Source organism: Hibiscus syriacus, unplaced genomic scaffold (genome assembly GCF_006381635.1).
Source record: "Hibiscus syriacus cultivar Baekdansim isolate YM2019G1 unplaced genomic scaffold, ASM638163v2 tig00110418_pilon, whole genome shotgun sequence".
NCBI classification, from domain to species: Eukaryota; Viridiplantae; Streptophyta; class Magnoliopsida; order Malvales; family Malvaceae; genus Hibiscus; species Hibiscus syriacus.
Window position 1 is genome coordinate 1,715,214 of NW_024062730.1, and position 22,624 is coordinate 1,737,837.

Consider the following 22,624-nt stretch of genomic DNA (forward strand, 5'->3'; position numbering starts at 1 on the left):
ATGCCTAACTGAAAATGTTAAAAGTTCACACATAAAATCCACATAATACAACGTTTGCATTTAAAAATCACCTAAGTTAACAGTCTCAAAAGGTGAAGCCGGTTGTGATTGGGATTTTAAAGATGATTGCGATTTTGATTGCCTTTTGCTTGACACCATATGAGCTTTGGATTTTGATGAGGATCCATATTTTGGTAGAGGAAAAGATGATTGTGATGGCACTGGTGATCAACATGTCAACCTTGTATGACCACTTTCCTTGCACCGACTACATGTCGATCTCTTCTTCTCTTCACCCTTAGACGGTATACGATCGTGACTTTTTGGTCGGCCAGGTAGCCTTCTGTCCATGGCTGGTGGCAAAATTATTTGTAAGTCATCTGGTATGTCCCACTCAGAAGGATGTGGAATAGGGTAGACAATATCGCCATAAGTCTGTCGATATACTTCTGTAGTGTAGAAATCCATAGCGTATGCGCTTGAATCATCTTGGTTTAGATGAAGAGAAACTTTTATAACATGGCCACACGGATAACCAGATGTTTTCCATTTCATACAACTACACGTCTTTGCATTTAGATCGACAAGCCCATTTAAGTTATTATCCAGTACTTCAAACAAAGTGTTTGAACATGGTTCAACTCTCCATGACGTTAACTTCACAACACGTTTCGTTATCTTTTTTTCTGTCCATGGTGTAACACGATGTTCCAATGTTCCTGTAAATTTAAATAAATAATACTTAGTAAAATATATGATAAGTTACGAATTTAAAGAAATAATACCTGCATGGTTTCTTTTTTTGTAGTACCACTGTTGAATAGAGGCTCGAAAAAACTCCATTAACATAGTAATGGGTAATTTCCAGGAATGACGACTTAGAGTGTTGATTGATTCTGCACTATTAGACGTCATGAAACCATATCTTGCTCCAAGTTGATGTACTCTTGATCATCTTTCAAACCCGACATCTTCTAGTGTTTGAGCACACTGAGGCAAAACACGTCTTAAACAGTTTATATGCTTATTAAAATCCACTTCCCGATAAGCTTTTACAGCCTTCCAGTATGTCCATTTGTGATTTTTTATACCAGCAGACCTTGATTTTAGATTTCTATACAAATGAACATCACAAAGTCCATGAAAAGCATCTGGGAAACACCTTCTAACAGCGTTATCAATTGAGTTTGCCCTATCGGATATGATTGTCAGATTGCTAATAGGACCTATGCAATCCCTAAGATGCCCCATAAACCATGTCCATGAATCAGAGGTTTCATATTTTCCAACCCCATAAGCTATTGGCAGTATCCCATTGTTAGCATCCATGGCTACTGCTAATAAGTTTACTTCAATGTATCGACGTTTTAAATGTGCTCCGTCAACTATAATAACTGGGCGCATACAATTAATAAACGAACGAATCTACAAAATCATATACACAAGAAATATAATCATTTAAATGTGAAATACATGTAACTAACAAAAAAGAGTCAACAAAATTATATTGATTTACTAACCGTAGCACCAATGGCGATAAACAGCAACTCAAAGCGTCCATCTCTATATGTTTTGATATGAGTTACCGACCCAGGATTTTTCAGCTTTAAATTGTGACAATAAGCCGGCAGTTGGGCAAACGATGCTTCTGGCGACCCCCTCAACAATTCCAAAGCATAACATTTGGCTCTCCAAGCTTGAGAATATGAGATACTAATCTTGAACCGAGCATTCATGTCAGTCATAATTTCATGTCCCCGATATACCCTACCATTCAAAAACATTAACTCAGCCAGAAAACCACCCAACACCTTTTTGTTTGCCTGTCTATGGTGAGGAAAAACTTGGGTTTTTGAACATGTATGTTTATCAATAAAAGTCCTAACTTGAAACATTTCGCAATCTTTTATCCTCTTTGCAATCATACGCCACATACAGTTTTTGTCAATCATACACCTTGTTTCGAAACGATCTTTGCTTGATTTGTTAACTTTTAGTTGATAGCCATCTTCCACACATTTCGTATACAAAGCTATCTTCAAGTCTTCCTTTGTATCAAAACAATCATCTTTCTTGATACGAATAATTTTTGTGTGACAATAAACTGCTATCTTTACCAACTCTTCTTCCGGTATCTGAAGTAATTCTGGTATATTCCAATTATACTCTCGTGGCATTTTCTTCGGGGACTTTTCTTTGGGGATTTCTTCTTCTTCTTCTTTTTCTTCTTCAGTGTTATATGAATTACAGGATGGATGTTCAACATGTTCATTTACAGTCGTAACTTCCTACTCATTATCATCAACAACATCTTCCTTGGCAACGGCTGTTTCATCATCAAAATTCGGGTATTGACCAATATCAAAATCATTACACGCAGGGTCTGTTTCTTCTTCTGAAAAATCATCAAAATCCGAGTATTGACCAAGATCAAAGTCCGGGTATTGACCAAGATCAAATTTCGAATACTGACTAGTACTCACAATTTTTTTTGTTGGGTCATCATCGTCTAACTGGTCAATACGAAAATCGGAATTTGGTGCTGAAAGTTGATTGGGATTTGGATTAGGGAAAGGTTGTAGGTTTTGAGATTGTGTTTGGTATTGGAAATGTGGTGAAACAATATTTGCTTGGTGATGAAATTGTGGTGGAACCATTAAATTTTGAGCACCCTAAACTGGGGTTGAAAAACTTAGTTGATTACTACCTACTACTGACCCAACTTCACTACTTTTAGGTTCAACAACATACAATGTAACATCATCACTTGAAACACTAATGTAAGCAATGAATCGTTCAACATCTTCATTGTCGGTTAACAAATAAACTTTACCATTTTTCTGATAAGATAGCCTAAATCCACTTAGAGGCTCTAAATTCAATTTATTTACAACACGTAACATTAGAGTTTCATAAGTTAACTTTTTTAATGACAGTTTTAGTTGAAGATTCATGGATAAAGGCATATATTGTAAAACACCATGAACATTCTCCCATGACCCTCCAAAACACAAATCTATCCAAACATGATCAACATTAGATGATTTCATTATTGTAAATTAATTTACTAAACAAACGAGCTACGAAACTAAAACCTATTGTCGGATGGGGAAGAATGTTGTTGGATATAGGAACGGATGTCGCCGGAGAGAGTGATAGATGGAGATGGAATGAGTTGCGATTTAGGGATTTAGGTTATGAGTTGCTGCTGCTGCGTATTTATATACCCAAAACATTTGTGTTGCGAAATTAAAACCCGTTGCGAATTCAGAAATCGAGTTGCGAATTTGAAATTCAGTATTGCGATAGTCAGAATCTCGTTGCGATTTACTAAATCGCAATGCGATTACGTAAATCGGAGTACGAATTAGGAAAATCGCAATGCGATTACGTAAATCGCAATGCGATTACATAAATCGCAATGCGAATACGTATCGCAATGCGATTTACGTAATCGCATTTACGTAATTGCATTGCGATTTTCCTAAGCGCATTGCGATTTACGTAATCGCATTACGATTTTCCTAATTCGTATTGCGATTTACGTATTCGCATTGCGAATTAGGAAAATCGCAACGCGAATTTGGGAAATCGCAATGCGATAGTCAGAATCGCGTTGCGAATCTGGAAACTGATTTGCAATACCGGAGATCGTGTTGCGAATTATCGATCGCATTGCGATTTAGTTGGTCATTTTGGCAAATCCAAAAAACGTTGGTTAAAATCGTATATTATAAGGCATTTTTGGTCACTGAGGTTATTTTCTCTTCGATTAATTGATTGTAACAACAAGTCACTGTGCTGTTAAATTTCAAACAAACATTATTTTTTATTTATATTTTGATCATACAATTAAACACACTTATATTTTAATCACTCAACTTTTTTTGGATTCTCTTTTCTAATTTCTAATAAGTTGGTGCAATTTTAATTATTATTTTTTAAATATTTTAAAGTGATTATAAGGTAGTATTTATTTATATTTTTCTTCGTATATGACAACGGGTATATACTCCATCGACACAACAACACGAATCTAAATCCTCTAATAAAAATAGGATTCTCGTTTACTATTGAAATCATTCAAGATTATTTGAACAAAATTTTGAGAAATTTGATCCAATTAAAAACAAGTATGCGACACAAATTGAATCATAACTGTAATATATAGTTGTCGCAGCCGTCTTTCGGGTGGACTCAGAATTGGGCTTCGTGTTGAAAACATTTTGATGTTTCGATATAACAAATTAAGTGTTAATTAATTTTAAGATTTTATATTGAATTATATATTCAATTAAATTATTCGAATATGAAAATTATTACTCCAAGTTTTCAAAAGTCTATTTCAATCCTTACTCAAGTGTAAAATTAAGTTTTAATCTTAAAATATTTTTTGAAACAATTTTTACAAAGTATTTCGAGCCATATTCGAGTCAAAAATAAAAATTATTTAGTATGGTATCGATACCTCCCTATAGGGTACCGATACCCCTGTGAACATTTTGGTTCCGAGAAATAACAGAATGCTCGAATGGTACTGATACCCCCATAGGTATCGATACCCCCATGCAATGGTATCGATACCCCTAAGGTGGTACCGATACCCTAAGGCATATAACGGTCAAAATATTTGAATTCTTAATTGCAGGTACCGATACCCTATGAAGGGGGTACCGATACCCCTCACGCTCCAAGCTGTTTTATTAATTATTTTCACACTTAAACGGCTCCATTGACACCACTAATCATCCCCAACGTTCAGAATCAATTGAAGGAGTATTTAAACAAGTTCTGAAGCCATTGATCAACAAGAAATCATTGAGAAACAAGAGAAAAAGCATCAAACACCAAGTTTGTGCAATTCAAACCAATTTTCCTTTCAATATTCATTTTGCTTTCAAGAACACACATTGTTCTCATTTGTAATCATTTTTTAGTGTTCGTTTCTTGTTCTAGAATTGTGCAAACATCTTACCTTGTGAGGTTTTCTTATAAGTTTGCAAAATTTGTGTATTTCTCTTTGGGAGAGAGTGTGCTCAAGAATTGGGGTATAATTCTTGAGGGAGTTGTAAGGTTACTCTTTGTCCTCAAAATAAAGAACAAATTAGTGAATTTGTTGGAAAATCCTTAGCGTGGATAGCTAAGGTAGTGGACGTAGACTTTGATTGAGAAAGTTGAACCACTATAATTCGCTATGCAAATTACTTTCAATTTTCTACAAAAGCTTCTACCAAATTTTTAATTGTCAATTCACCCCCTCTTGGCCGATTCCATTAATCGATTAACTCAACAATTGGTATCATAGCCTCACTTATTTGAAGGTTTAATCGCCTCTTGAGTCGATTCGGGAAGAGTTACATCGATAATCAAGTTATCAATGGCCTCCACTTCAAACTTCGACTCCGGTCTCGATTCGATGCCCGTCAACAAGCCTCCTTTCTTCAATGGAGCTAATTATGCCTATTGAAAGAATAGAATGATGTATTTCATTCAAGCAAGTGACATGGGAGCATGGAATGTTGTAGAAGACGGATATATCAAGCCTCTCACTCATCCAAGATTGTGGAGTGAATGAGAGACAAGAATGTTCCAGCTCAACTCCAAAGCCATCCATATCATATTTTGTGCTCTTGGACCAAATAAATACGGAAGAGTTTCATCTTGTACAACTGCCAAAGAAATATGGGATAAACTACAAGTCACTCATGAAGGCACAGACAAGGTAAAAGAATATAAAATTAGTCTTCTAACACATAGCTATGAAAATTTCAGGATGAAACCAAATGAAGATATCAAAGATATGACGGATAGATTCTCAACGATTTTCAATGGTCTCAAATCATATGGAGAGATCATTCCAAACGAAAAGCTTGTGAGAAAGTTAGTTTACTCACTTCCAAAATCGTGGCCATCAAAGAAGACATCAATCATCGAGGCTAAGAACCTAAAGTCCTTAACTCTTGAAAAGCTAATCAGTTCCCTCCTCACTCATGAAATGATGCTTGAAGATGAGGTGGACCTCGATAAGATTAACGAGACACCAAAGGAGAATGAGAAGAAGAAGAATGTGGGAGTTACTCTCAAATCAACAAAAGATGAGAGTGATTCGGATGAAGATGACGATGACGAGAAAATGGAATTGTTTGCCAAACGATTCAGAAAAATGATTAGGCCAAACCGAGGAAGAAAATTCAAACAAAATGAAGGCTTCAAGAATGAATCAAAAGAGAAGGACCAAATCATTTGCCATGAATGCAAAAAACCGGGGCATGTCAAATATGATTGCCCACAATTGAAAAAGAAGGGTAAATCAAAGAATAAGCACAAGGCTCACGTGGCTATATGGAGCGATGAAGAAGGTTCCGATGAAGAGGAACAAAAAGTAGCAAACTTGTGTTTGATGGTATTGGGGGAAGATTCTAAGGTAACCTCTAACTCATTTGATTTAGATGATTTATCTTATGATAAGCTATTAGAGGAATATAATGGGTTTGTTTCGGATTATGAGAAATTGTTTTTAAAATACAAAAATGATATTTCGAAATTGAAAAATGAAAATAATCTCATATCCAAGACCAACAATGATCTTGAAAGTAAAATAAAAAATTTGCAAATCAAACTAGAAGAGTTTGAAAAGAAAATTTATGATTTGTATAATTTATTTTCAAAGGTTAATGATGATCATCAAAAGAAAATTGATGATCTTAAAGCTTCTTTTGATAAAGTTGAAACAAAACGTTTTGAAAATGGAGAAAACTCAAAATCCAACTTTGTTAGAAAAAAGTTTTAAAAACTACAATCATAGAGGTCCCTTAAGAACCTCTAATGAAAAGATCGTTAGAATTATATTGGTTCCTAAAGAACTCATTACTACTAAAGATAAGGATATCCTACACAAATGGATACCTAAGGGGACTAGGATTTTGGAAACTAATGAATATGGACCCAAAAGAATTTGGGTACCAAAAATCAAAAATTAATCTATGTTTGTAGGAAAAGGAGCATTGCTACAAGGTACGAGAAATAAATTCAAACTCATGGTACCTTGATAGTGGATGCTCAAGACCCATGACCGGAGACAAAAGCCGATTCATAGAACTTAACGCCAAAAATGGAGGAGATGTGACTTTTGGTGATAACTCAAAAGGTCACATTGAAGGTATAGACACTATAGGTAATACCTATTCCATACAAATTAAGAATGTTTTATATGTGAATGGATTAAAGCATAATCTATTGAGTATTAGTCAATTGTGCGATAAAGGATTCAATGTCATGTTTGATATTAATGGTTGTAAGGTCATTGACATTGCATCTAATTGGATTATGCTTGTTGGTCAAAATAGGAAACATTTACATGGTGCATTTAGATTCCATAGATATGACTAATTTATGCCTAGTTGCTAAAGATGAGCATGATAGTTGGTTATGGCATAGGAGACTAGGACATGCTAGTATGAGTGTTTTACAACGGCTAATTCAAGGAGATTTATTTTGAGGGTTGCCTAAACTAAAATTTGATAATGATAAAATATGTGATGCTTGTGCTAAAGGAAAACAAAAGCGGATTTCTTTTAAATCCATTAATGGCGTATCAACTAGTAGAGTATTACAATTGATCCATTTAGATCTTTTTAGGCCATCTAGAACTACTAGCTTGGGTGGAAAACAATATACTTTTGTATTGGTAGATGACTATTCTAGATATACTTGGGTTCTATTCTTAGTACTAAAGATGAAGCATTAGAAAAATTCATCACGTTTTCAAAAGTAATCCAAAACGAAAAAGGTTAATCTATAACTAGTGTTAGGAGTGATCATGGAACTGAATTTGAAAATCTTAGATTTATTGAGTTTTGTAATTCTAATGGTATTAGCCATAATTTTTCAGCACCTAGAACCCCTCAACAAAATGGATTTGTTGAGAGGAAAAATTGAACTTTAGAAGAAATGGCTAGAACCATGCTTTGTGAAAATAATTTACCAAAATATTTTTGGGCGGAAGCCACAAATACCGCTTGTTATGTTGTAAATCGAGTAATGATTAGGTCAATTTTAAAGAAAACTCCATATGAAATTTCAAAATTAAAAAAGCCTAACATTAGCTATTTTCATCCTTTTGGATGTAAATGTTTTGTTTTAAACAACGGAAAAGAAAACCTTGGCAAATTTAATGCTAAGAGTGATGAAGGAATTTTTTTGGGTTATTCCTTAAATTCTAAAGCTTATCAAGTATTTAATAAAAGAACTTTAGTTGTAGAAGAGTCTATACATGTTGTTTTCGATGATAATTCCCTTCCGAGGAAGGATTCTTGTGTTAATGATGATGTAGGTATTATGCAAGAAAATGACGTTAGACATGTCGTTGGAGAATCATCATCAAAAGAAGAAACAAAATATGAGGAAACTCATGATCCTCTCGAGAATCCAACCATTGAAGAAAGGGAAGTATCTTATCAAAGAGAGTACAACTATGTCAAGGATGGTGAAATTATAGGTGATCCATCAAAAGGGGTAATTACTCGATCTTCTCTTAGAAATATTTGTAATTATGTTGCATTTATTTCATGCATAGAACCTAAGAATATCAAAGAAGCATTAAATGATGAACATTGGATTATGACTATGCAAGAAGAGTTAAATCAATTTGAGAGAAGTAAAGTATGAACATTAGTTGAAAGGCCTGGTATTAAATCTACTGTAGGTACTAGATGGATATTTAGAAATAAGCTTGATGAAAGTGGTAATATAGTGAGAAACAAGGCTAGACTTGTTGCTCAAGGGTATACTCAAGAAGAGGGCATAGACTATGATGAAACATACGCTCTCGTACCTAGAATGGAAACAATTAGAATGTTATTAGCATTTGCATGTTTTCATAAATTTAAATTATATCAAATAGATGTTAAAATTGCATTTTTAAATGGTTTTATAAAAGAAGAAGTGTATGTGGAACAACCTCCTGGTTTTGAAGATTCAAAATTTCTAGATCATGTTCTTAAATTGACAAAAGCACTTTATGGTTTAAAACAAGCTCTTAGAGTTTGGTATGAAAGATTGTCAAATTTTTTAATTGAAAAAGGTTTTTCAAAAGGGAAGGTTGACACTACATTGTTTTTAAAGCATAAAGGTAAAGATTTATTAGTAGTTCAAATTTATGTTGATGATATAATTTTTGGTTATACTAATGATGTTCTTTGCCAAGAATTTTCTAAGCTAATACAAAGTGAATTCGAGATGAGCATTATGAGGGAGCTCTCATTTTTCTTGGGACTCCAAATCAAGAAAAGAAAAGATGGCATCTTCATCAATCAAGCTAAGTACGTCAAAGATATGCTCAAGAAGTTTAGACTGGAAAATAGGAAACCTCATAACACTCCAATGAGCTCATCAACAAAGCTTGACATAGATGAAGGAGGTAAATGTGTGGATGTTAAATTATATAGGTAAATGATTGGCTCTTTGCTTTATCTAACTGCAAGTAGACCGAACATTATATTTAGTGTTTGCTTATGTTCTAGATTTCAATCATGTCCTAAGGAATCACATTTACTAGCTGTTAAGAGAATCTTTAGATACCTTAAGGACACTCATAGTTTAGGACTTTAGTATCCTAGAGACTCTAGCTTTAGCTTGCATGCCTTCTTTGATGCGGATTATGGAGGATGCAAATTAGATAGGAAAAGCACCTCCAGTACTTACCAATTCCTTGGAAATATGTTGATTTCTTGGTTTTCAAAGAAACAAAATTGTGTTGCATTATCTACCACTGAAGTGGAATACATTTCAGCTGGTAGTTGTTGTGCACAAGTTTTATATGAAACAATAACTTTTTTATTATGGAATTGAAGTAGGTACCATTCCTATCAAGTGTGACAATAATAGTGCTATTTGTCTCACTAAAAATCCCATCCAACACTCTAGAACTAACCATATTGAAATTAGACATTGCTTCATTAGAGACCATGTCGCTAAGGAAGACGTAGTTCTAAAATTTGTTGATACTTTGCACCAATTAGCGGACATTTTTACAAAACCTTTAGACAAAGAAAGATTTTGGACACTTAGAAGAGAATTGGGTTTAACTGACCTATCTTCACTTAGTGCTTAAATTAATTTTAGCACTTTTAAGAATAAATGAAAAATACTTATAATAATAATAATAATTTTTTATTGTATTCTTTGCTTTTAGTTAGGGGGAGTTTATGATTTTTTAGTGAAAATTGATTATATGTTCAAATGAAGTTTAAAGATTAAATTGATTGATTGAACATGATTAATTTTCATTATATGAGTTGCCAATACCACTAGAGTAGTTTATTTTAGCATTTTCAGTGTTTAAATACAGATTTTTGATATTTTTGTGCATAGAGTATCGATACCCCTAAGACTGGTATCGATACCTCCTTTGAATAGGTATCGATACCCTCGCAATAAGTATCAATACCATCTTTGAATGGGTATCGATACCTCCCTGATGGTACCAATACCCTCCACGGGGTCTGTTAATAAACACCCCAAATAAACCTCATTCTCTCAAACCCTCTCTTTTCTCTCTTTGCCGACGTGCTCTCCTTCATCTCCATAAATCCCTACATTACTTCAGAACATTGATTTTTAGTCAGAATTCGTTTGCATCTCATCTCCCAATCCTGCCTCAATCATTAATTTGTGCAAACAACACCAAATTCCACTCAATCCGAAATTTTTAAGGTATTTTTCCAAAAGTCTCTATTTTATCAAATTTTGAACTTAGGACTAGTTTAGATTAGTTCTAGGTTAAAATAATTATCGGGCATTGATCATATGTTATTTCTAAACTAGATTCTACAACTAATTTCATAAAAAATACAATATTTTTTTTAAAAAATTTTAAAATTTCGATATAAAAAAATCATGGGTTTAATTGATGTTTTTGATTCAATTATGTTGTTTTCATGAAAAACTATACGTTTTATGATTCTTAAACATTATTTTCAAAATAGTTTTTCAAAACTTTGCCTATTAGGATTGTTTTAGAGAACCTTGAAATATTGAGGACTCATTTGAGTTTTGGGATTGATATATTTGCATACATGTATTTTCAAAAATTACAGGGTATCCATTTTATTCTGATTTTCTAAGTCATGTCTCACAAATGCCTTAGGTCATCTTCTAGTCGATCAAACCGACCTCAAAACCCCCCTCCAAATCCTCCAATTCCTCCTCAAATTTCTGATTCCAATATGACTATAGGTAATTATTTCTTTAATGAACCTGGTTGTAGACAAGATCTCTACTATAGGTATTCTCATTACTTTGAGTCATATAAAATTCGTGAAGAGCACATCCCGTCCCTTCAAGCTATGGTAGATATGAACTTTAGATATCTACCTACCCTATTAGATTGGAAATTTAATAAACTCTGTCAACTCAAACCGATTGTTTACCAACAACTCGTTCGAATTTTCTATTCCAATGCCGTTTGCATTCAAAATCGAGAAAAAACCGTAACCATAGGGATCCGATCCTATCTTCTTGGTCAATTCATTCACATTGATTTTCAGTATATAGCAAATGCTTTGGCTTAGATGATAATGGATTATACAATGAAAAACAAATTGTCGGTTCCCGTTACAAGGTTAGATCGAGTGCGAGTGTCTTAGATCATCACGATCGATTTCTTCATCTTATGATCTCTTGGTGGTTTAGGCCATCCGGAGGAAAATACTCCACTCTTAGAGCCTTAGATTTGTGGTGGATACATTGTATCTAGAATAATATGAAAATTAACCTTCCTCATATCATCTTTTTGGTTCTCGTTGACACCGTAAATCTCGTTCCTAATAAGAAAACTTGCCCGAGTCTAATTTACGGTTGTTTACTGAGTAATTTATTTAAGAAAGCTGAACTTAGGGTACAACTTGATGTAGTCATCCCTCTCAAAAATCAAATTAATCTTCTTTCCTTAACGAGATCGGGATGGACAAAGGATAAGGAAACCAGTGAATGGGTTCGATCCTCTGAGGAAACTCCGGGAGCTAGTTCTTCACGAGCTCCACTGGAAGCGGACGACGGTCCAGAGCTTCAACAACTAATTCAAGATATTGACAAAGCCGACGATGAGCTGGAGCAGCCCGAAGAACAAGCACAACAAGTGGATCAAATGCCTCCATATTTTTAATCTTTTATGGAGACATTCGATTTCTGATACGCATCCATGGATTCATGCATAACTTCCATAGAGTCTCATTTATCCATAATGGGAGCTCAACAATTGGAAATTCTCCTGGAGATACGCGTGAACAACACAACTATGAATGAACGTATTAATGCGCTCACACATGAGATGGCAGCTATGCGAGCTCTTTTTCCTCCTCTTGATCCTCCAACGGATGCTTGAACCTTGCTTTGCTTTGGTTGTCTTGAACTTCGAACATATTGTTTTAAACATTTTGATGCTTATGAATGTTTGAATTTGTGGATGTTTAAATTTGCTTTGAATATTTGTGATGGATATTTTGGATGTTTGGTAATTGTTTTAATTTGAATATTAAACTTAAATGTCTCTTTATTTTTGCATCATTTTAGTTATGACCAATTTCCATTGCACATTTATTTATGAATATTGAATTTTGGAACTAATGGCTAACATTTCTCTTGATTTTGATCTTAACAGCTTAAGCTTTATCTAATTAATATCAATTGACAAAAACTTGTTTTATAAGTTTTTTTTGGAATCATCTTTTTGATTTAACAAAAAGGGGGAGAAGTGTTAAAGTAAGGGAGAGTAATTTTTCAAATCTTTCAAACTTGATTTCAAAAATGATTTTTCAATTAGAAAATCTTAAAATTACTAAAATGTTTTGTTATATCAAAAAGGGGAGATTGTTGAAAACATTTTTATGTTTCGATATAACAAATTAAGTATTAATTAATTTTAAGATTTTATATTGAATTATATATTTGATTAAATTATTCGAATATGAAAATTATTACTCCAAGTTTTCAAAAGTCTATTTCAATCCTTACTCAAGTGTAAAATTAAGTTCCAATCTTAAAATATTTTTTGAAACAATTTTTACAAAGTATTTCGAGCCATATTCGAGCCAAAAATAAAAATTATTTAGTATGATATTGATACCTCCCGATAGGGAACCGATACCCCTGTGAACATTTTGGTTTCGAGAAATAACAGAATGCTCGAATGGTACCGATACCCCCATGCAATGGTACCGATACCCCTAAGGTGGTACCGATACCCTAAGGCATATAACGGTCGAAATATTTGAATTCTTCACTGCAGGTACTGATACCCTATGAAGGGGTACCGATACCCCTCACGCTCCAAGTTGTTTTATTAATTGTTTTCACACTTAAACGACTCCATGGACTCTACTATTCATCCCCAACGTTCAGAATCAATTGAAGGAGTATTTAAACAAGTTCAGAAGCCATTGATCAACAAGAAATCATTGAGAAACAAGAGAGAAAGCATCAAACACCAACTTTGTGCAATTCAAGCCAATTTTCCTTTCAATATTCATTTTGCTTTCAAGAACACACATTGTGCTCATTTGTAATCATTTTTTAGTGTTCTTTTCTTGTTCTAGAATTGTGCAAACATCTTACCTTGTGAGGTTTTCTTATAAGTTTGCAAAATTTGTGTATTTCTCTTTGGGAGAGAGTGTGCTCAAGAATTGGGGCATAATTCTTGAGGGAGTTGTAAGGTTACTCTTTGTCCTCAAAAGAAATAACAAATTAGTGAATTTATTGGAAAATCCTTAGTGTGGATAGCTAAGGTAGTGGACGTAGACTTTGAATGAGAAAGTCGAAGAAATCATTGAGAAACAAGAGAGAAAGCATCAAACACCAACTTTGTGCAATTCAAGCCAATTTTCCTTTCAATATTCATTTTGCTTTCAAGAACACACATTGTGCTCATTTGTAATCATTTTTTAGTGTTCTTTTCTTGTTCTAGAATTGTGCAAACATCTTACCTTGTGAGGTTTTCTTATAAGTTTGCAAAATTTGTGTATTTCTCTTTGGGAGAGAGTGTGCTCAAGAATTGGGGCATAATTCTTGAGGGAGTTGTAAGGTTACTCTTTGTCCTCAAAAGAAATAACAAATTAGTGAATTTATTGGAAAATCCTTAGTGTGGATAGCTAAGGTAGTGGACGTAGACTTTGAATGAGAAAGTCGAACCACTATAAATCGCTGTGCAAATTACTTTCAATTTTCTGCAAAAGCTTCCACCAAATTTTTAATTGCCAATTCACCCCCTCTTGGCGGATTCCATCGATCGATTAACTCAACACTTCGACTTAATAAAATGGGTTAGAGTCTCCACCGATCATTTATTTTAAAAACAAATGGGTTGACTCGATACCTCGATTTCTTACCTAATCTGTATCTTACCAAATATATGTCAGATTCGGGAGTCGGTTATAGTCAAGGAAAGGTTAGCACCCTTGAATGACCCTTTCAGTACTAATTAATTTCTAGTTGTAATTAATTAAGAAAATTGTAATTTAAATTCAAAGGTAAAACATGATCCTAATTACTTACATTCGATTGATTTGAACGAAGACCTTAAAAAGGTAGAAATGTTAGATTTGTAGTGAAGTACATAATCGAATTAAGATAGAAAGTATGTAAATATGAAAATAATAAACAAAAAAATAATAATAAAATAAGTAAAAATAAAAATAAGACAAAATAAATAAAATGGGAACATAAATAAAAATAAAACAAAACAAAAAAAAATAAGAAAAATAAAACAAAAATAAGAAAAGAGAAAAATAATGAAATTAAATAAAATACATAAACAAAAATGAAACAAAAAAAAGTAAAAGAAAAAAAGAAAAAAATACAAATAATATATATATATATATATATATATAGTGTTTAATAAAACAAGTAAAAAACAATAATGAATATATATATAAAATACTAGGTAAAACAAATAAAATAAAAAATAAATTAATATATATATATATATATATATATATATATATGTATAAATAAAATATTAGAAGAAAAAAAATAAAATTAAAAAAATAGACAATAAATAAATAATAAAAATAATCATAAAAGGACTAAATTGAAATAAAATAAAATTGGGGGTGAATTTAAAAGGAAATTCGAGGTGAAATCGAATTTTAGGGGGCAAAATAGGTTTTTTTAAAACGAAGGACCAAAATGGGAATTATCCCATTTTATAAAAAACCCCAAAATATGGCAAAAATAATCCTTCATTTCTCATTTTTGCAAACCGAAGCCTCTCATTTTTTCCAAATTCTCTCCTTTGTTCTTCAAAGTAAAGAACATGCCGCTGTCTGGGTTCATAGAAATCCATATTTCGGCCACCGCCACCTCGCTGGCCGCCGTTGATCGGCGCTGAAAAAATGTTTTTATTTTTTTAAAAGATCGTTTCACCCTCGTTTCGAAAATCCAAGTGGTTTTCAAAGAATAAGCCTCGGGAGGGCTAGATCTGAGTTTGAAACTCTTGAACCCTCCCCTAGTTCATCGGCTTTTCAAAGCTTTTTATGGCCTTTTTCGAATCAAGAAGAAGATGCAAAGTGAAATAACATGCAAATATTGAAATCGAAAAAAAGGTGAGATTTTTTTACCCTCTTTTATTTCTCTTCGAAACGTACAAATGCTCGGAGTTACCTTTGCTTTCTTTGTAATTTTGTGTGTGTAATCTCTCGTAATTTCTTGTGTATTTGTATGTATTTCGAATGTAATTTTCTAGTCCTTTTTTTCATTCGATTTACATCTTATTTATAATCACCGAATAGAGTCCTAATGAAACTAAACATCATGTTTGTTTCTTGTGTTTCAGTTAGCTTTGGAGTCCTACTAACATACGTCGTCAAAAAACGGGGGTTGACGTTGGCTTGGTCGCTCCATGCACATTTGGTTGAGATACATGCGACACTTGAGGGGAATGTGAGAAGCTAGGTTTGCAAACCCTAGCTAGACCGGTTCGGGTTGTTTCCACTAGAATTGGGTCGCGGGTCTGGAAACGGGTCACCCACTGTTTGAGTTTGGCATGTAATGGGCTGCTGGGAGTTTGTGATGTTGTAATAGGCCCTGTAAAAACAAAATAGATGTAAATATATATTATATAATATAATAATATTAATCGGACTAAATTAGGTGTCTTCAATAGTATTTTATTTATGACATTAAACTAATAATTAGTAGAATAATATAATATAATTGTGAGAATAAAAATACAATATCTTCCGAAAGCCAGCCTAATCCCATATGTTTTCGTCAGGCCTAGCGGATGATTTTCCCACGCGCCTTTTGTCATCTCCATTTTGGACGTATGGGAAATTACTCTATGGTCCTTGAGAGGTAGACCCGAACAGGGATTGCTTAGTCTTTTTAGTATGTTATTTTACGGATTAAGGATAAAATAATATGGAAACAAGTTTCTTTTACTTAATGCATATTTTTACCCATCCTATTTCCTAATAATACATATATATATATATATGAGACTTAAATTTAGATTTTTTTATTAATATCCGTTTATATTTTTTTTACACATTGATAATACAAATATATCATATAAATTCAATTGTTCGAATTCAAATTTTTTAAAGATAATAATATTCTTTTTAATAATTAAAGTCGATACATAAATTCTATGAATTTAGATTATTATATATATTAATTTAAAATTTTAATTTTATCAATAGTTTATGGTTTATTACTTTTAACCAATCATTAGACACTGCATGCTTCAAAAGTACCCTTAAACTTGACGTTATACACTTATTTGGTGTATGAACTTTTTCCGGACTTATTTAATCCTTGAAGTTTTCTTTCTCTTCCAGCATATTTGGTACTTCAACATAAAAATTGTTATGATTCCTTAAAAATATTGCTGTAGCTATTAATCTAAAATTTAACTCTATTAATTTTTTTTTATTATATCACCTCTCACTAATCAATGAAGTTATCTTTCTTTTATGCACGAACGAACTTACCTCAATAGTTAAAGAAATCGTTGTTGTTCTTAGAGGTCATGAGTTTGAGTAGTAACGACTGCACCATGATGATTGAGCTTTCATTGTCACATAATTGAGAGTATTAAGAAGACATACTATTTTGTAATATCTTAGTTTAGTAAAAAAATTGTCTTTAAAACTTAACTCCTATTCAAAATTTATTTTATTAAATAAAAATAAAAATATTTTATTTAGTTAATAATTTTACAACTCATTTTCGTGTAAATGAAAATTCATCTTTAAATTCTCGTCTTTTAATAAGTCTCTCAAGTTGAAAAAATTAACAAACAAAATTTCTTCATTTTTTTTCTTTTAAATTAAAAATATATCGATTTAAGATGATTACTTAAAAATAAAAGACTAAAGATAGGGTTTTCATTTATAAAAAAAAAGTTTAAAAGAAAGAAGATTCCAAATTATACAAATATGAGTTGTAAACCCCTCAACTTAGTAATAATTGACAAATTCAAATATTTAAGAGTGAGGGTCTAAAATTTTAATTTTTTTTAAATAACGAGTATGATTTTTTTCCTTTAACACATTGAGTTAAATTTAACTATTTTCCCACAATAATGAGGATGTTCTTGGCTCCTATGATGGTTTAGTGTATCTGTCCCTGTTAGTAATATAAATTTTGTATTAGTCTAATATGATTATAAGATAATATCTATTAACAGTATTTTTTAACTATTGACAACGCACGCACACACCCTACAAACGTAATTACTCTAATATATAATTTTTAGAAAGACCCCAATATTTTTTAATTACTGAAGTTACATAAACTAGTTCGTATTTTGATTTTAATCAAAGTATTATATCATTAGTAATGTGTTGATATAAGGAAGGTGACAAGGGGTAGTGAGGAATTTGTAAAGGCAGTGGTGGATGCAAAAATATTTTTCAGGGTAGACACATATATGTTAACAACATAAAATTTTTAATTGAGATAAGTACAAATAAAATTTTAGTGTGGACACCGTTTGTAAAACATGGGCAGATGTACATGGCTCCATATGGGAGCCATTGCACACCCATTATTTTGAGAAAACTGTTAAATTTAGTTTAGTTTACTAATGGGAATAAGAAAAAATAAGAAAATTTGCACCCCCGATTTTTTAGAATCGAGTATTAAAATTTTGAACTCCATTCTTCAATTTCTATATCTACCACTGCAGTAAAATAAGTAACTAATCAAAGAAAAATCAAATTTTAAGGTTAGCACGAAAAATTGCAAGGTAAACACTATAAATAAAATAAATAACTAATTTAAAAAATTCAAAATTCAGTATGTACACACCAAGTTGTGCCTTAACCACTGTATAGAGATGTGTGAATCATCCATAACTATTGTCATTATGGAGGGTTATTGTCCTCCTAAGTGCAGTTAATATTGGACTCAATAATGCATCACATGTTTTTCATGCAAAAAGTAAGCATGCGAGGACCACGTGTCAAACATGCAATAAGTGAGACGAGATCCTTTTGAGAAAATGTTAGAGGTATCAATATTTCAGTGTTTTTACTAAAAAAATCACCCAAATATATATTATTTACCTGTCATATATCATTTCTCTAAATATTATCGATCTAGTATCCTTTGGCAATAAATCGTGGTTGACCAAACGCTCCTTGCACACATGGATGAAAGGAACATATCATCAAGCGTGCCTTCGGGGTAGATCCTCAGGCGTTTCTTTGATGGGATTCTGACACGTGCTAGAAGGCGCAGATCATTCTTCCCTAAAATTATTGTCTCTTTAATTATTTACCCAGACCGACAATCGGTTATCCCCTCCCCTATAAATATCACCTCAAATGTAAATATTGAATCACACACAAATCCAACTATATTCTTCTTCTATCAATTCATTTTATCAAGCTAAGTAGAAGTTTTTATAGTTTTTAGAAGGTAAAATTATTTTTATTATATTATATTTATTTCATTTGAATTGTTTAACCAAATTTTATTGTATTAATTATGTTTTATTTCTTTTTGCGGTTACAAAATGGAAGGTAGGATCATATCTCGATGTATTTTGTCGATAAGGTAACAATATTAAATTGTTTCATTTAAATTATCGTGAATATTTTAATTTTTTAGTTTTAGTTTATATTTTAGTTTGTATATTAGAAACAATTCACGTTGTTTTTTTTTACAGAAATAAGATTCTCAATATTTCAAACTCTCAAAATGAGACACATTTCAACTATTGTTTACTATGATGGAGAAATTCAAGAATATGGAACATGTATTGTCTTCGCATCAAATCATTCTGCCAGCTTATCCTTCAAGAGGAACATAATTCTTGAGGAGCTAATCACTAAAATTTCAAAGAATGTCCATGTTGGAAGTACTAGAAGACTGTCATCACTTCAGTACAGATTTCCAACATCACTATTTTTGTTAACTTATACAACGTTTGAACTCTCCAACGATGACGATGTTGCTATGATGGTTGATGCTCAAAATCAAAATTCAGACGCTGTTACACAAATGTATACCATATTTGTTGAAGTATATGCATTTTGTGGTATGTCATTATGCTCCCACTATGGACTGGCTTAACAAGCTGATCAAGTTGACAACCTAACTCAAGTAATGTGTAATAATTTTAACTCGTTAATGGGAAATACACATCCTGGTACCATCCCATCAAGTTTAATGGGGAGACATTCATTAGTAACTTGTTACGATATCTATCGAGGTGGCTTTACGAACAATTTGTATGATAATATCGCTTATAGTTTAAGGGGAAGATATTCATTTGCTAATTTCTTTGACCTGAATATGGAGATGCCCTTGATGCAACAATTTGTTCAATACCCATTTGACACGATACCTTCAAGTTTCAGGGGGAGACATTCAACTACGATTTTCTTCGACCTTAATGTGGAGATGCATACGACACAACGCTTAGTTCAAAACCCATTTGACACGATGCCTTCAAGTTCAAGAGAAATACATTCAACTTCCAGCTTGTTCGACCTAAATATCAGTATCACATAGAAACCCTCATCTCTACAAGAATAATTTTTTCGTGAGCCAAGTAAGGATGGTACTGAGACTGAACTATTCGTTGAGCCCAAATGACCACAATTCAACATGAACTCTGATGATGATGATGCAGATGAAGTTCTCACAAATACAATACACACTGAACCTCCATCACACATGTATGAAGCTGATTATGATGCAATGTATATGTCAGAATTTATGGATATGCCTAATGTTGGTTGTACTGATTTAACTTATCAATCAATAATGGTTAGTTATATAAAGTAATGGAGTTTCCATCCAAAGAAGAAATGATGATTGTAATTATGAGTTACAATATTTATAATTATGTTCACTCTAGAGTCAACCGGTCAACCAACGAAAAATATGTCTGTCACTGCATCCAACATGATAACGTATGCAATTGGATGGTTCGTGTATCGAAGATGAAAAACAACATATAAGAACTAATAATATACAACAATCCACATACATGTTGTGCTAGAGAGATCAACCAGGACATCCTAACTTGGACTCCGACATTATCTGCCAAGCCATCATGCCCATGGTCAAAGCAAGCTCCCATATAGCTATTGCAGTGCTGATTTCAGCTATACAGTCTCAATATGGGTACATCGTCTCTTACAGGAAAGCATGGAAGGCAAAGAAAATGCCATTATAAAACTTCACGACGAATGAGATTTATCTTACAACAAACTACCAAGTTGGTTTAACGTAGTGCGCATATTGAATCCTGGGATAATAGTCGACTTCGAAACTTGTCATGCATACCAAAATGATCGAATACTTCGTGATCGATGCCAACTCTATCAACTTTTTAGAGCATACCCACAATGCATTAATGTTGTGAAGTACTGTAAGCTCGTGGTCCAAATTGATGGGATATTATTGTAAGGAAAATACAAGCAAGTTTTACTGTTGGCAGTTATCCAAGATGGTAATCACAACATTCTTCTAGTTGCTTTTACCCTTGTTGAAGGTGATCACAACATTCTTCCAGTTGCATTTGAGCATTAAAATAAAACATTACAAACTAAATAAAAAATAATTAAATAGAAACATTAAATATAAACGTTACAACTCAAACAATTAAATAATAAAAACATTAAGAAACGACTTAAATAAAAAGTCCATAATTCATTACATTTGTTGATAAACAAAGAAAATTAAATAAAAACATTACAAACTAAACAAGTTTATCGATGTTTGTATCTTGAATGTGTTGCACATGGCAGTGGTTGTCTATTCCGATGAAAGTTTCTTCGTATAACTTGCTCTTCCTCCTTACTCTCATCATCATCATCCGTAGTAACTACATTTTGTTGATAAGGGACAAATAACGATGTAGTACATCCATAGAATAAGGACTCTGGAGGTGTATGACTAACCATTCCACCACTCATAGAGAACTGTGAAAACTACGAAAACATCGACATCGAAGACTGTGATTCATATTGAGCCAGAGGTGTCTGTGTATGTGGTGAAGCACCACCCGCCAAATAAGCAACATATGAAGCCCACACTATATCCATAAGCATAGTAGTATAATGTCTGACATGAGGTGTCATAAAACCCTGCGGTGACATATGAAATAGAAGCAGTTCCATCTAAAATGGCTGTGATGCCATTTGAAATGACTACGGTGCCATATGAAATGGTTGTGGTGCCATATGAACCTACAGGGTACCCATGTATAGTGGAGGGCTGGGCATGTAAACCAGTATAGATTGTGCATATTGTGATGGTTCCTGTCGGGTAGCTGAGGATGAGCTGAAAGCATCAGCTCTCCATCTACGAGTCGGGGGACGATGATGATATGACGATGGAAACTTTTCTCGGTGCCGATGAATACTCATGCCTCATGCTTCCTCATAAAGTAGGAATGGCTTCCCGAATGTGTTGAACCACTGATAATAGTCAGCCGTAACCAAATAACGATCCACATAAATCGGCTCCCTAGGGGGAATGCGTCCACATTGATCTTCCCATATCATTATCCACTATTTATGCTTTATCAGCCAATTGACACCCTTTTTGCCCCGTCTATCGACGTTATGCAAATGATCAAGATTCCTAGGTGCTTCAGGAATATATTGTACGAAGCTAAATTGGTGGAGCACGCGATAAACAGGATGCCAATCGATAATAACATAACATATAAGAGGGACCACCACTATCCATACATCTGATAAGCCACTTAAGTGAGGTGGGATGCACAGTCTCATTTCTTCAGTACAATAAGGAGCTCATTCAAACTAAAACAAATATATATATATAATTCTTATAAATGAAATTTTCTAATTATATAATGATAATTAAAGGTAAATAATAAAATTTAAATGCATACCTCTATACCAGTCTTCTGATCAATGAGTAGCCGAATATCTTCCAATTCTTCTGGTAGATCATGATGATATTTCCTTCTACATGACCACCTATTCAATGTAAGAAAATATTTCATTATATAGTTAAAAAAATATTTCTCTATACATAGATGCAAAACTGCTGAGCCCCAACTGAGTGAGCCGACAACGTATAAGTCATAGAGGTGACGCAACCATATACAATGAACTTGGTTACGAGATTTGTCGGGCATCAA